Below are 13,733 nucleotides of genomic sequence, written 5' to 3' on the forward strand. Positions count from 1 at the left end.
TTGCTGTCTTTTGACCTCAAAGGGAAGTAGATTTGGTTGCATGTGAACCTTCAACAGACATCAAACATAAAATCAGCTCTTAGACATAAGGAATATTTTCCGTTTGCAACATAAATCTGTTACAGATTTAGGAGCAGTGTCTAAAATGTAAGTGAGGTTGGAGGGATATCACAACAATCTGTTAATATTTTTTGACTCACAAATAGTTCTTACATAACTTCAATACTTCTAAAATAGAGTTGTGTGAAAATGTGCGATTAACTTATTTTAGCAGCCTGCAGAAATCCTCCATATACGTTAAGGCACGAATGTCTGTCTGTTTGCTTACTTATAGCGCTAGCCACCAACCATTTCCCCACGTTGCTCTCCTGCATTAGGGAAATGCTATTAAATAGGCCAAATATTATTGTTTACTTTTCTTCCTAAACTGGTTGGATCTGTCATTACAGTACTTATATGCACTGTCAATTAATATGCCAGCGGTGAATCTTTACTAAAAGTTGTCCAGCTAATAGATTAGTTAAAATGACATTGAGAAATACCGTATGCACAGACTGTGGATGCTTTTACTGACCCACCCTATCCTTTTGTACCTCCAGAAAAGGTCCATCTATTGAAAATGATCTGAAAATGATCTACCGTGGCGTCTATTAAGAAGGAAATGGTCATTAGAAGGGTCACATATTTAAGCACAAAAGTGGCTTGCAGATCTTTTCACCATCTCTAACAGCTCAAAGGATCTAAGTCACAAAACATTCTTCTCGAATCTTCAAAGTTGGAACCACAACAGCTCAAGAAGTCCTTTTCATATGCTGCCTCTTTTGCTAGAGCTCTCTGACCCCTGATTTCAGAACTCCAACCCTACTCTGCATTTTCATGAAACAAATGAAGGCTCACATATTTTGAAAATATTCTTACTAACTTCCTAAAATGTATTTACGCACAAAGAACAAATAATGCATGCTCCTACATTGTAACATCAGTTTTTAATTATTGGATAATGAACCATTCTTGTCCCTTTTGACCAAAAACTGATCCCACTTCATTCCAGCTTCCAGAAAACAGCAGGATTCACTTCTAATGTACCTACTCTAACTTCCCATGCACTCTCATCTGCTTACTAGGTTCACTGATAGATGCATGAATGGCAATTTGACCCCCCGCATTAAGATCTTGACGTAATCCCAGTTCTGTTTTGAAATTATTTCCATGCAAACCTTCTCATACTGATGACGTTCAGGTGCGCTATATAAAGAGAATGAATAGAATAAATAAATTCTGTTCATATGCACTGAACACTATTTTTAAGCACCCAATTTGGCGTTGCCACCCTAGTAAGAGCTAGTAAAGCTTTCTTGACAGCACTTCTAAATATTTAAGCATGCTCCTGATTTTGTATGTATCACCCTAATGGAGATAGAGGCTAACAACTCGTCAGTCAGGCTTAATACATACTGCAATATAAGTTTAATGGCTGCTAATGAGCAAATTTGTTCAAGTTGTTTGTGTAACATGCGTTTGTTATGCACTTTCTGGCCTTTGCCGAGATTGATTTGACTACCTATTCTTTCAGACTTACGGAACCAATATGCTAACTTCAATGCCTTGGGGTCTAAGCGAGCAAGACGATTGTGATGCTGTGAAAGGACTACTTTAAATAAAATATTTGAATAGAAAGGGTGGCGTGACATTTGTAAGCGCACAAGGGAGCAGTTAAATAGTGAGGCGTTCCTCTCGCACGTGCACTATGCACATTTTTTGCACACCTCTGGTGATGGTGATACATTTCCTCACTGCCATCTAAACCATATCTTCTATGCATTAAGGAAGATAGAGGAGTTATCTATGATTGTAAGAGGTTGTGGTCATCTAACCTGGATTATGATGAAAACTATTACTAATCCGTCGAGGGGCCTTTCCTCTGGAAGAATGGGTATGAAGGCGAAACGGAGGCTCCTTCATGGTCAAGTAATAGCATGTCTTTATGCACAGGACAAATCCTCAGGACAAGGTTTATTTTTGCTTACATCACAAAACTTAGAAAAGGAGCATCCAGTATAGTGTTTTGTTTCCGTCTCAAATTCAGGCAAACCAATTAACAAACATAACAATGATGAACAAGAAGAGGGATTCAATTGTCAGGAGACTTAAAAATGCGTCCAGTATCCAACTTTTATTGATTTTTCAATACCGGCCTCCTGTTTCAGTGTCGTGCGTCAGGGCTCGAGTGTCACAGAGGCATTTTTCCGTGACACTCGAGCCCTGACGCAAAAAGGAGGAAGATCATTTAGGTGGTACCACACCACCCAAAAAGGGATTTATTACCCATGAAAACACTGAAACAGGAGGCCATACTTCTTGCTACTTAAAAGTCACACAAGTTTGGAAAGCACAACCCTGATGAAGTCCATAGAGGATGAAACGCGTTGGCTGGGCTGGGCTGACTGGAAAATTTAATGTATTGAAAAATCAATAAAAGTTGGATACGGGACGCATTCTTAAGACTCCTCCTGACAATTGAATCTCACTTCTTGTTCATCATTGTTATATTTGTTAATATTGGATTGCCTGAATTTGGGTTGGAAACAAAACAATATAGTGGACGCTCCTTTTCTAATTGTTATGGTGTAAATTGAATAGTTGTGGTTTCTAGCCAGTGGGGCCATTAAAAGTTGAGCGTGAGATCACTGATGATATTTAGTAAGATACACTTGTGCAACGGTAGGGCCTACACAGCTGTGGCTTATCTTTTGTGTAAGGTTTATTTTTGGACCACCTTTCTCTGATTGGTACTGACAAATGCAATAAAATGCTGCTCATCCACACAGTGCTCTTTCGTGCACTGGATGTAAGAGTTCTGCTAGGGTCCAGTTGGTTAAGTATGGCCTTTTCCTTAGAATGATGCAGAAAATGCAGGGAGAGAGATGGGCTGTCCATTATAAAAGGATGACAAAAAGGTAGCACAAGTTTGCTGCATCAACTTAGCCAGGAAAAGGGTGGTGTATGGAGGTTGCACTGACAGCACCTGCAGCTCACTGACATGACACACAGAGGTAATTGCATGGTAAATGCTGTCCTGGTGGTTAATAATCTCTAAGAATAATTGTATAGCGGCTCGAAGGGTGACATATTAAGAATGTAAGTACCAAATTAGGGCTCCACTGAAGCATGATGAAGGGCACAGAGGTAAACATATATGTGAGACCCTTAAAAAAACCAACTGCTGACCTGACTAAGAAGATTGATCAGGCAAACGTAAAAAAGGTCAAAAGGGCTGAGCAATAACCTTTAACAGTGGCCACTGTAAAGCTCTGTTGGGCCAGAGATAGAACAAATAACAAAACATCTGACAGTTTGGCTTGCAGAGTGTCAACTTGGTGATCTCTGCACCAACGCACAAAGTTCACCCAACAACTGGAGTGAATAGACTTGGTAGAAGGATGTCTAACCACAAGTATAACATCCACTACTTCATTACATAAATCTGATCCACTCAGCTGGTGCTGCTCAATCTCTACACATGGCGGTGTACATTGTGGAAATTTGGGTGCAGGACCTGCCCTGTTGCTGAAACAGGAGGGCCTACCTAAAAGGCAGCCAGATCAGGGGGGGAAATGCTGGGGCAGAACAGATCAGGGTACCACACTCTCCTCGAACAAACAGGAGCTATCAGAATGATCTGAGCTTGGTCTGCCTGTGGCTTCTTCAGAACATCGATCAGGAGAGGAAAAGGTACGAAGGCTGCATCCCACGTCCGATGGAATGTGTCTCCCCAGCAATCTCTTGGGGGGGGGAGGGGGGGAGGCAGTGTGCAATAATCATAACACAGTGTGTTCTCAGCTGTGGTGAAATGATCTAACCCCAAGGCAATCCCACCGGACGAAAATGCCTTGAACCCCCTCTGCAAGAAGATGTAATTTGTGATTGGTCTGCTGGACTGGTCCACCCTGGCAATCAGCGAGCCTGCCAAATGATTTACCATCAGGGAGATCCCTTGAATGGCCAGCCAGTTCAAGAAATGCAATACGTTTTGGCGCAAGATGCATGAGCACAGAATGCATGACCCCCACCTCTCTGCATATTGTATTGCCACATAGCCGTCATTTTGTCTGTTAAGACCTGAACTGACTTCCTTTGATGATTAGGTGGAAAGCATTTGGAGCCAGTCAAATGGCATGAAGCTCGAGCATGTGAGACCAGCAGAGTCCACTGATCTTAGATTATTGCATGCCAGCAGGCACGGAAAAACAAATTCAGCTCACTATGAGTCGTGAATGACAATGGGAGCATAATCAAAGGGCCTCAACTTTATATCTGCGTCAAAGAGTGCAGAAAATAAGAAACTGCCGAAAAGGAGCTGAGGTGGCACCTATATACGAATCTGTCCTGTCACTTCTGGAGGCAAAGTGAGGTCACCACGGGGCCCAGTGGCGCCACCTGCCTGCGCGTGGGAGCTATTGCAATGAAAGGTTTTAGATCTAGCCTTAGGAATTCAAAAGGCGATGAATGCGTAGTTAGAAGTATCCATAAATGTGTTTATATAACATCCCATATCCACCTATGTGTGTGCAAATGATCTGTGAGGGTGGTCATATAATTGTGTATGCTCTTTGTGGGAGTATGTATGATCGTATAGTTTCTTACCTGTCGGTGTAGTTTTGTAGCTTGAAGACTTTCTGGATTCACTATGATGTGCATAATTCCGCCATCTAGTGGTTGGGTCCGGAATTGTTGTCTTTTTTCTCTCTTTTTTTTTTCGTGGCCCAGGTGGGCGTCGACATACCACCATTTCGTGTCCAGAAGCTCCCACCTTTGGTCGCCATCTTGGGATTCTTTTTTCTTGTCTTGTGTTACTATTTTCCTTTTTTAAACTTTTATTTCAATATAGTTTTTATTGTTTTTTTTACAACATATTACATATAATCGTCAACGCTTTGTCGTTACAGGGTGGCAGCCCAAACTGGCTGTGTTAGTTGTAGTACAGTTTCAGATTATATATGCTTGACTGTCCCCCTATCCACTGTCACAGTAAGGGAAAAGGAGAGAGTGAAAGGGGAAAGGATAGGAATTAAGGTAGAGAGAAAAAGAGATAGCATACAGAAGTTTACTTTCTTATCGATAGTGTCTTGACCCAGTGGGGGTGTGCTTTCGAGCCAATTGTTTCGTTCTGTTAGTACTATTCAAGGCGAATCGTATGGGTCTAGGAACTTGTCCAAGGATGCCCACATTCCCCTGCAGGGTTGTCTCCATGGTGAGTTTCGTAGGGCAGTTGTGTAAGCGCCTCTAAGGTACGTCACCCAGTTGAGCCAGCCCTTGAAAGTTGCTTTGGAAGTGTCTTTCCATTTGGTGAGTACTATTTTAACTGCCGCTGTTAGTAGGAGATCCAATAGGTCTCTGTCCTGTTGTGAGTCTACCTCTGTTGTCATAAATGCAGTGGTTAGGGTTGCAAATTCTGCTTTTAGTGTGCATCCTAACGTTTTATTTATGAAGGTGAAAATCTTCTCCCAGAATTTTTTTACTTTGGGACAGTGATAGATAAGGTGTGCCAGGTCCCCCTTTTCCTTGTCGCAATTCCAGCACTGGTCATTATCTCTCAGGCCCAGAGTCGCCAGGCGAGCAGGGGTCCAGTAAGTTTTGTGTAGGAGCCAGAATTTTGTCTGTGCTAAAACCGGGGCGATTTTGTTTTGCATGGGGAGGTCTATAGCAGGTGGAGTTCTTTCGCGCTGTTTTAAAGTCTTATTCCTGTTTTAATCCTCTTCCTCCTGTCTCATCTTTCTGGCGGAGGAGGGTGGGATCGCTAGTGAATCCAGAAAGGCTTCCAGCTGCAAAACTACACTGACAGGTAAGAAACTATACGTTTTGCAGCGTGAATCTTTCTGGATTCACTATGCTGTGCATAGACTTTGTAGCGGTTTGTCGTTATTGTGGTGGCTGGGTGGAAGTTGAGCTCTGGTTACTGAAAATGTGTTGTAACACCTTCTGTCCCACTTGCGCTTCCTTGTTCATCTGAATATCTACACAGTAGTGCTTAGTGAACATGTGCACTATGTTGCGGCTTGGCAGATGTCTTGGACAGATGTGTTTGCTAGAAACGCAATTGTTGCTCCTTTCTTCCTTGTTGAGTGAGCATGAGCTGCTCCTTGTAACTGTTGGCCTGCTTGTTTGTGGCAGAGCTGAATGGTTTGTGCAATCCACCGTGCAATGGTATTTTTGGTTACTGGTCATCCCCAAAAACTGCTTTCAAATGATACAAAGAACTGCTTTGTCTTTCTGCACTCCTTTGTCCTCTCTATATAGTGCATAACCGCCCTTCTGGCGTCCCGTGTGTGTAGTGCCCTTTCTGTACTTGTGGTTGGTTTTTGGAACAAACTTGGTATTTGAATTGTCTGATTGATGTGGAACCGTGACACCACCTTTGGCATGAAATGTGGGTCTGTTCTCATTACAATCCTATCATTGTGTATTTGTAGGTAGGGCTCTTGAAGTGTTAGCGCTTGCAATTCACTCACCCTTCGTAGCGATGTGATAGCTACTAAGAAGGCTGTTCTTAGCGTGAGCATGTGCAGTGTAGTTTTGTAAATAGGCTCAAATGGTGCCTTCATCAATTGAGTTAGCACTACGTTGAGGTTCCATGCTGGTGCTGGCATTCTGTTTGGAGGTGCGATTCTCTTTGCCCCTTCCAGAAATCTTTTTACTACTTGGGAGGTGAATAAACTCTTTGCTATTTCTCCTCTTGTGTGAAGCCACTATCGCCTCTAAGTGCACCCTTAGGGAAGTGTAGCTTAGTTTATTGTGTAGTAGATGTGTTGGGTATTTTAATACTGTTGATTCCTTTGTAATTTTCCTTTGTAGTTTCTCTCTAATGCACCATTCGGAGAATCGCTTCCACTTTGCTACGTAGCACTTTCTTGTGGTAGGTCTTCTTGCCTCCCTGAGCACCACCATTGTGCTTGCTGGTACTTTGAGGTGAGCAAATTCTAGGTCTTCAGGAGCCATGCTGCTATGCTGAGGCTCTCTGGCTCTAGGTGTAGCACCCTTCCATCCTGTATTGTTAACAGGTCCCTTCTCTTTGGGAATCTGTGTGCTGGTGCTTGCGCCATTTCTACTATTTGTGAGAAACAGGACTGTCTGGCCCACTAAGGTGCTATTAGTATTAGCGTCATGTTGCTGATCCTGCATTTGTTGAGTACCCTGTGTATCAGTGGCATCGGGGGAACAGCGTAGGCAAATGTCTTTGACCAACTTATCCATAGCGCATTCCCTTGGGACTGATGGGCTGGTTGTCTGGATGCGAAGTGTTGGCATTTTGCATTTAGGTGTGTTGCAAATAGGTCTATTTGCGGTGTACTCCATTTCTGGAATAGCCGTGAGCGGAATAGTAGCTGGTGGTGGTGTCTGCTGGAAGACGGGAGGATATATGGGGTGCCGCTCGTTTACCTGAAGTTGGTGTTGGTGTACCTGGACAGAGGACTGCGAGGCCCAGCAGCCCTCCACCTTCCCGCTGCCTGCCTCTTCCTCGAGTCCCCGCCCTTGGTGACTACATCAATCCTTGCGGCCCCCGCTTCGCGGGGGCCGCTCGTTTACCTGAAGTTGGTGTTGGTGTACCTGGACAGAGGACTGAGAGGCCCAGCAGCCCTCCACCTTCCCGCTGCCTGTCTCTTCCTCGAGTCCCCGCCCTTGGTGACTACATCAATCCTCGCGGCCCCCGCTTCGCGGGAGCCGCTCGTTTACCTGAAGTTGGTGTTGGTGTTGGTGTACCTGGACAGAGGACTGCGAGGCCCAGCAGCCCTCCACCTTCCCGCTGCCTGCCTCTTCCTCGAGTCCCCGCCCTTGGTGACTACATCAATCCTCGCGGCCCCCGCTTCGCGGGCGCCGCTCGTTTACCTGAAGTTGGTGTTGGTGTACCTGGACAGAGGACTGCGAGGCCCAGCAGCCCTCCACCTTCCCGCTGCCTGCCTCTTCCTCGAAACCCCGCCCCCAGCCCACCCTCATACTTACGCCCATGCATTTCCGCAGCGCAGAACGCAGCGCGGGCGAAGCCCGGGCTAAGGGCGGGCCCATTTATGCCCGTTCGTGCCCGAGAGAGTCCGGTCCGGCCATACCTTCTTACTGCATCAATCCTGTGAGTACACTTAAATTTTGTTCAAAGTGCCGGAGAACAATGGTGAATAAAAGGGGCTTGAAGCCGAGTGCCACTGATCATGTTGCCGGCTCGCTGGACAAGTTCATTGTAAGAGCCTCTTCAATACTTGAGCACGAAATTGCAATTACTGAGCGTCGGTTGTCTATGGAACCACTCTCTTCTAAACGCTCTTCATTGGGCACTATTGCATCTAGCCGCTCTCCTGTTGTTTCCCCCGCTACCATGTCTACCATGATCTCTCACAAAGGTCATCCTTGCGATCAACTTTACCTACCGTTTGCACTGATAAATCTATAGACACGGACACTAATGTTGCCGCTTCTGTACTGGGCCCTTCCTTTATGCCTGCAACTCCAGTCCGGGAAGTGGGTACTATCCCCAAAAGGAAACGAACTGGGATATCACCAAAACGCAGGAGGAATAAAATACAGAAACCAAATCCTGATACCTTGGACACTTCTTTGACTGTATCTACACCTACTACCCACCTAACTTGCACAGAGCATCCTTTCCCAGATGTAGTCCCACCGCCTTTTGATATAGACTTGCTACTTGGGAAAATGTCTACTGTGCTAGCTCTAGCCATCCGGCCGCTCGAGCTTAGATTAGTTGCTATAGAAAATAGGTTAGTTGCATTGGAGACAGCTTTAGCTAAATATGACGAAAATATACAATCTATTATACCTCATTTACATTCATGCCAAAAACAGGCAAAAATTCCTGAAATCCCCATAATTTTGCAAGATCTATCTGACACTCAGTCGACCCAACAACGGGGAGTTGCACGTAATCCCCATAAGAGTCTTAGACGGGGGCCCTCTTCACCTAAACCACATGACAAAAATATGTCTGTTAGCTTCCTTCCAACAGCCAACCATTGTTCCGAGCATCCTGCCGAGGCTCCTCATCCGCTGGAACTCCCACGTATCGATCTTCCCCCCGAAAGTGCCCCTTATGTGGCTGTTTTGACCAATGTTCCCAAACTGACCTCTAAGAGACCAGAATCCTTTCAGGAACTTAAAAATAAAGTAATGTTCTGGTTGAACACCCACAGACCCCTGCCTATGAACGTACGATCTTCTATTTTGTTTGCCAGAAGAGTTGGTTGGGTGGGCCACAAACAAAAAAATGTGGGTGGTGATTGTGTCATTGTTAACTTTCAAGACCCTGAGGTGGTTGGCCACATTTGTAGCCTCGCCTTTGATAATCTATCTTCCAACATTAAAACGCTTCCTCTTGGTTATTTCTACCCCCCGTCTACCAAATCTCCTTTTCCATGCCTAAGGCCTCTTGCTCCGTCTTACAACTATGTTGACCGAGAGCAATTTAGTGATGGTACGTGGGGTAGGCCGCCTGTTAATGAAGCCTTAGGCTTTCCAACTCATAATAGGTTTAGCCTGCTGGATGAGGTGGAATGACTAGAGACACAAGTTAACTACCAACCTTCCTTCACCCCCACTGTAGACGAGACCGGTCCCAAGGGAGGCCATGGTGTCCTACCAGCGACTACTTTTGAGGATCCTGCATCTTTGGCAGTCGAAACCTTTTATCCTATTCTTTTAGGTTCTACGTGGGACGTACCCACTCAACCTTCGGTTTTGAAGGTTGTCCCTGTGAACCAATTAGTAACTGCTGACACTTTACCCGCCCAGCTTAATTCTATAGATGTCCTCCCTAACTCTGATAGCCAGTTCAAAGTTCTTAGCTGGAACATTGCGGGCCTAGCTACTAATACTGGCAATCCAGAGTGGTGTTCCTTTATTGACTTCTTTGGGATTTGCCTATTACAGGAAACCTGGTCAACTGAACCTATTCATAGACTGGGGTACATTACTTATATGCAACCCGCCATAAAAGGCCATCGGGGGAGGCCGTCGGGGGGTTTGTGTGTCTGGGTGGGTACTCATCTTGGTTTTAATATCAAAAGGGTTGAAACGAATAGTAGTGATATAATTTGCATTCTTTTGTCCCATAAAAAGACTCCTAAGATTGCACTTATTAATATTTATTCGCGCCCTACTCGTGGGGGTGGCTCATCACCCACCTTCGATTCCTTGTCAATCCTTTTGGAATCACTCCCAGACGATGTTGTGTTGATGATCGGAGGAGACTTCAATTGTCACTTCGAGCCTCTGTCTGGAGTAACCCCATTTACACTTGAGGAAGATGAGGCTAGATCTATACCATCCACTAGTATGTACCCAGTCAAACATTGGACCCCTCTGGTCCTCCAGCTCACTTCCCTTACCTACGCTTTCTCCATGAGAGCGTGTAATGGTAGTTTTAACGGGGATATACCGGGCCAGCCAACCTACAGGGGAATGGGTCATGAATCTGTGATTGATTATGTTTTGGTCAGTCTAGATCTATGGCCCAATGTGCTGGACTTTAAGATAACTAGACGAACGGAAAGTGACCATGATCCCTTGACAGTTGTTTTAAATTTTCACCTATTGGACATGGGGCTAGCTATAGACACTCCTCCAGCAGGTAACCTAAGAGTTATACAAGGGGGGAAGAGGATTCGCTGGCAAACTATAAAACAGTCCGACACGGCAATAGCCAGCTTGTACCTAAAAATACTCCCTTTATTTGATAAGGTGTTTAAAGGAGACGCTAACAATATTGCAGTTGATGGAACCTTGGATTTGGTTAAAATCCACAAGGATCTTGTAGAAATACTGCGTGGCTTTTTTTACACCACAGGTACAGTCAATGCAAAGAAGCCAGGTAACAAAAATTCCTGGTTTACAAAGGACTGTAGGCTAGCTAAACAGGACTTATTACAGGCCATCAGGGTGGGCAATCCTTCATTTATTCGGGAAGCTAGGCGGGCATATAGAAAGATAATTCTTATTGCTAAGACCGAGTGGGAAGAGGAAAGATGGGCTGCTATGAGATCAGCTCTCGTGGCAAAAGATCTAAGATCATTTTGGAACCTTGTCCACTTTGGGAAACCGGAGGGCAACACCCAGATTGACCCAAACGTTTCCGAAGACGCTTGGGCTTCTCACTTTGAAAATTTGTACTCGATTAATACAATCAGGAGTGCTGATCCCCCCGCTATTTTAATGGCCATGGATCCTTCCTGGCTTGTTCCCCCCTGGACCCTATCAGAAGTGGATCTGGCATTGGATCAGCTTCAAGTGAACAAGGCCACAGGGTTAGATCGTATTCCCGGGGACCTCTATAAGGACGAACCGAAGATCTGGGCCCCTTACTTCCAAATCCTCTTCAATGCCATTTTACAAGGTTCACCGGTACCAGCAACCTGGATGGGTGCGGAAATTATTCCCATCTTTAAAAAGGGATCTCCCCTTGATCCAGGTAACTACAGTAGGCTCCTCCTGCAACGGCTACAGAACTGGATAGAAGAGAATAACATATTAACCCCACTTCAAGCGGGATTTAGGCCCAAAATGTCAACTATGGACCAACTATTTAGGCTCCAGATGCTTTATTGGAAACATGTCATATTGGATGGGGGTAGCCTATATATGACCTTCGTGGATTTGAAATCCGCATTTGATATGGTGGATCGTAACCAGCTATGGAATTTACTGCTAGCTATGGGGGCCCCGCCATAACTATGCTATCAACTAAAGATTCTCCACGATGGGACTTACGCTAGAGTCCGTTACGGAAAACATGGCAACTTGACTGGCCCCTTCCCCGTTGAAAAGGGAGTACGACAGGGCTGTGTTCTTGCCCCAACCCTGTTCTCTCTCTTTCTTAATGGGCTCATTGCCGATCTTTTGGACACCACTGACATAGACGCTCCAAAATTGGCTTCTAGAAAATATCCTGCCCTCATGTTTGCTGACGACACCCTGCTGCTGTCAAAATCCCCAATGGGTATGCAGCGGGTGTTGGATCAGTTTACTAACTTCTGTAAAAAAAGGAACCTGGTGGTCAATATAGGTAAAACCAAGTATATGGCTTTTAATGTAAAACCCTCCAACTACCCACATCCCAAAATGGAAGGTATCGCCCTGGACCGGGTCACTATATTTGAGTACCTAGGTCTGACTTTGAACGACAAAATGGGTTGGTCCCCACAAATGCGTAAAGCCAATTTAAAACTTAACCAGGCTGTGGGGGGCATCCTCAAAGTTTACAAGAAATGTCGTTCAAAAATCATAAGTGCCCCCCTAGAAATTTACTGTGTGCAATCTAGATCCTCTACACTGTACGGGGCTGAACTTTGGGGCCATACCTGTGCAAATGATTTGGCTACCACCGAAAACAATTTTATGAGGAAACTCCTAGCCCTTCCAAATAACACGCCGCTTATGCCATTGAGGCTGGATCTTAACATCCGCCCCATCTTAGAGGTCGTTGCCGCTAGACCGGTGATGTACTGGAAAAGGCTCTGGAGTACACCAGAGCTGGCATGTTACAGAGACGAATTGAAAGTAATCCTGGGCTCACTCGGGCCGATAAGATCCCTTGGCTCCAGTATGTTAGGCAGACATTAACCCATATTGGCCTTGCCCATCTCTGGGTTAACCCTGAGAATTCTACTCTAGGCATTTCCCAAAAAACTCTTGCCTTAACATTTAAAGATTACTTTTTAATGAAAGCTTATAGTTCAGTTAGACCATCTAGTCTGACAGATGCTTTCCTAGATGTTAAATCTCACTACGCCTTTGTACCTGACCTTGATGCTATCCAGCCCATTTTAGCAAAGAAGCTGTATTTACAGTTCAGATACGGAACCCTCCCTCTTTACTCTTTTACTGACCGATGGGTGGGTGGTTCCCAGCATACTTGTCCTGGTTGTTCAACTGAACTGGAAACTATGATCCATGTTGTGCTTTTTTGCCCAGCATATGTCGGTATCCGGAAAAATGGATCATACAATTATGTTTAAACTTGGGTATTAGGAGTTACCTTGATTTCTTTAGGATCTTGCGAAGTTTCTGTTCCCGATGTGGTTGATTCGTAGGAAACTAATAAGCAACAACACTGATTGATCCATTGGTTCCAAAAGGGGTCTGTCTATTGATAAATCACCATGATACCTTGTTTTCTAACTTGGGCTATTGTATTAACTGGAATATGTATTCTAAATGAACTGTTTTATCCTGTACTTTTATGATTTTAAACAATCGCAATAACGTTTTTTGGATTGGATTGGAATAGCTTCTCTACTTCCTGTTGGTTGAACTCCCATTCGTGGGATGCTGACGTCTGCCTGCTGGGTCTGTCTGTTTCCACATTGTCCTTCCCGGGAAGATGTACTGCTAGTAGGTCTATTCTTAGTGGAATGGCCCATCTCTATATTTCCTGTGCTAGCTTTGATAGTGTCACTGATTGCGTTCCTCCTTGTTTCATGATATAGAACATGGTGGTTGTGTTGTCTGTTTGGATCAACACCCTGTTTCCGTACAGCTCCTTCTGAAAGGCTTTTAAGGCTAGGAACACTGTTTTGACCTGTAGGTAGTTGATGTGTTTGACCGCATCCTGTTGCGACTATAACCCCCTCACCTTGAGCCTGTTCATGTGTGCGCCCCACCCCAGTTGGGAGGCGTCTGTCGTGATGGCCACTGTTGGAGTTGGCTGTGTGAATGGTTTCCCCTGTGATATG

General features: G+C 44.8%; 1 protein-coding gene across 1 annotated transcript in view; it reads right to left on the reverse strand.

Annotated features, from left to right (window-relative positions):
* The window catches only part of KIAA1614 (KIAA1614 ortholog), a 199,828-nt gene that overhangs the window by 70,123 nt on the left and 115,972 nt on the right, over positions 1-13,733 (reverse strand). The gene's annotated exons all lie outside the window — the stretch shown is intronic.

This window comes from Triturus cristatus, chromosome 4_2 (assembly GCF_964204655.1).
Source record: "Triturus cristatus chromosome 4_2, aTriCri1.1, whole genome shotgun sequence".
NCBI classification, from domain to species: Eukaryota; Metazoa; Chordata; class Amphibia; order Caudata; family Salamandridae; genus Triturus; species Triturus cristatus.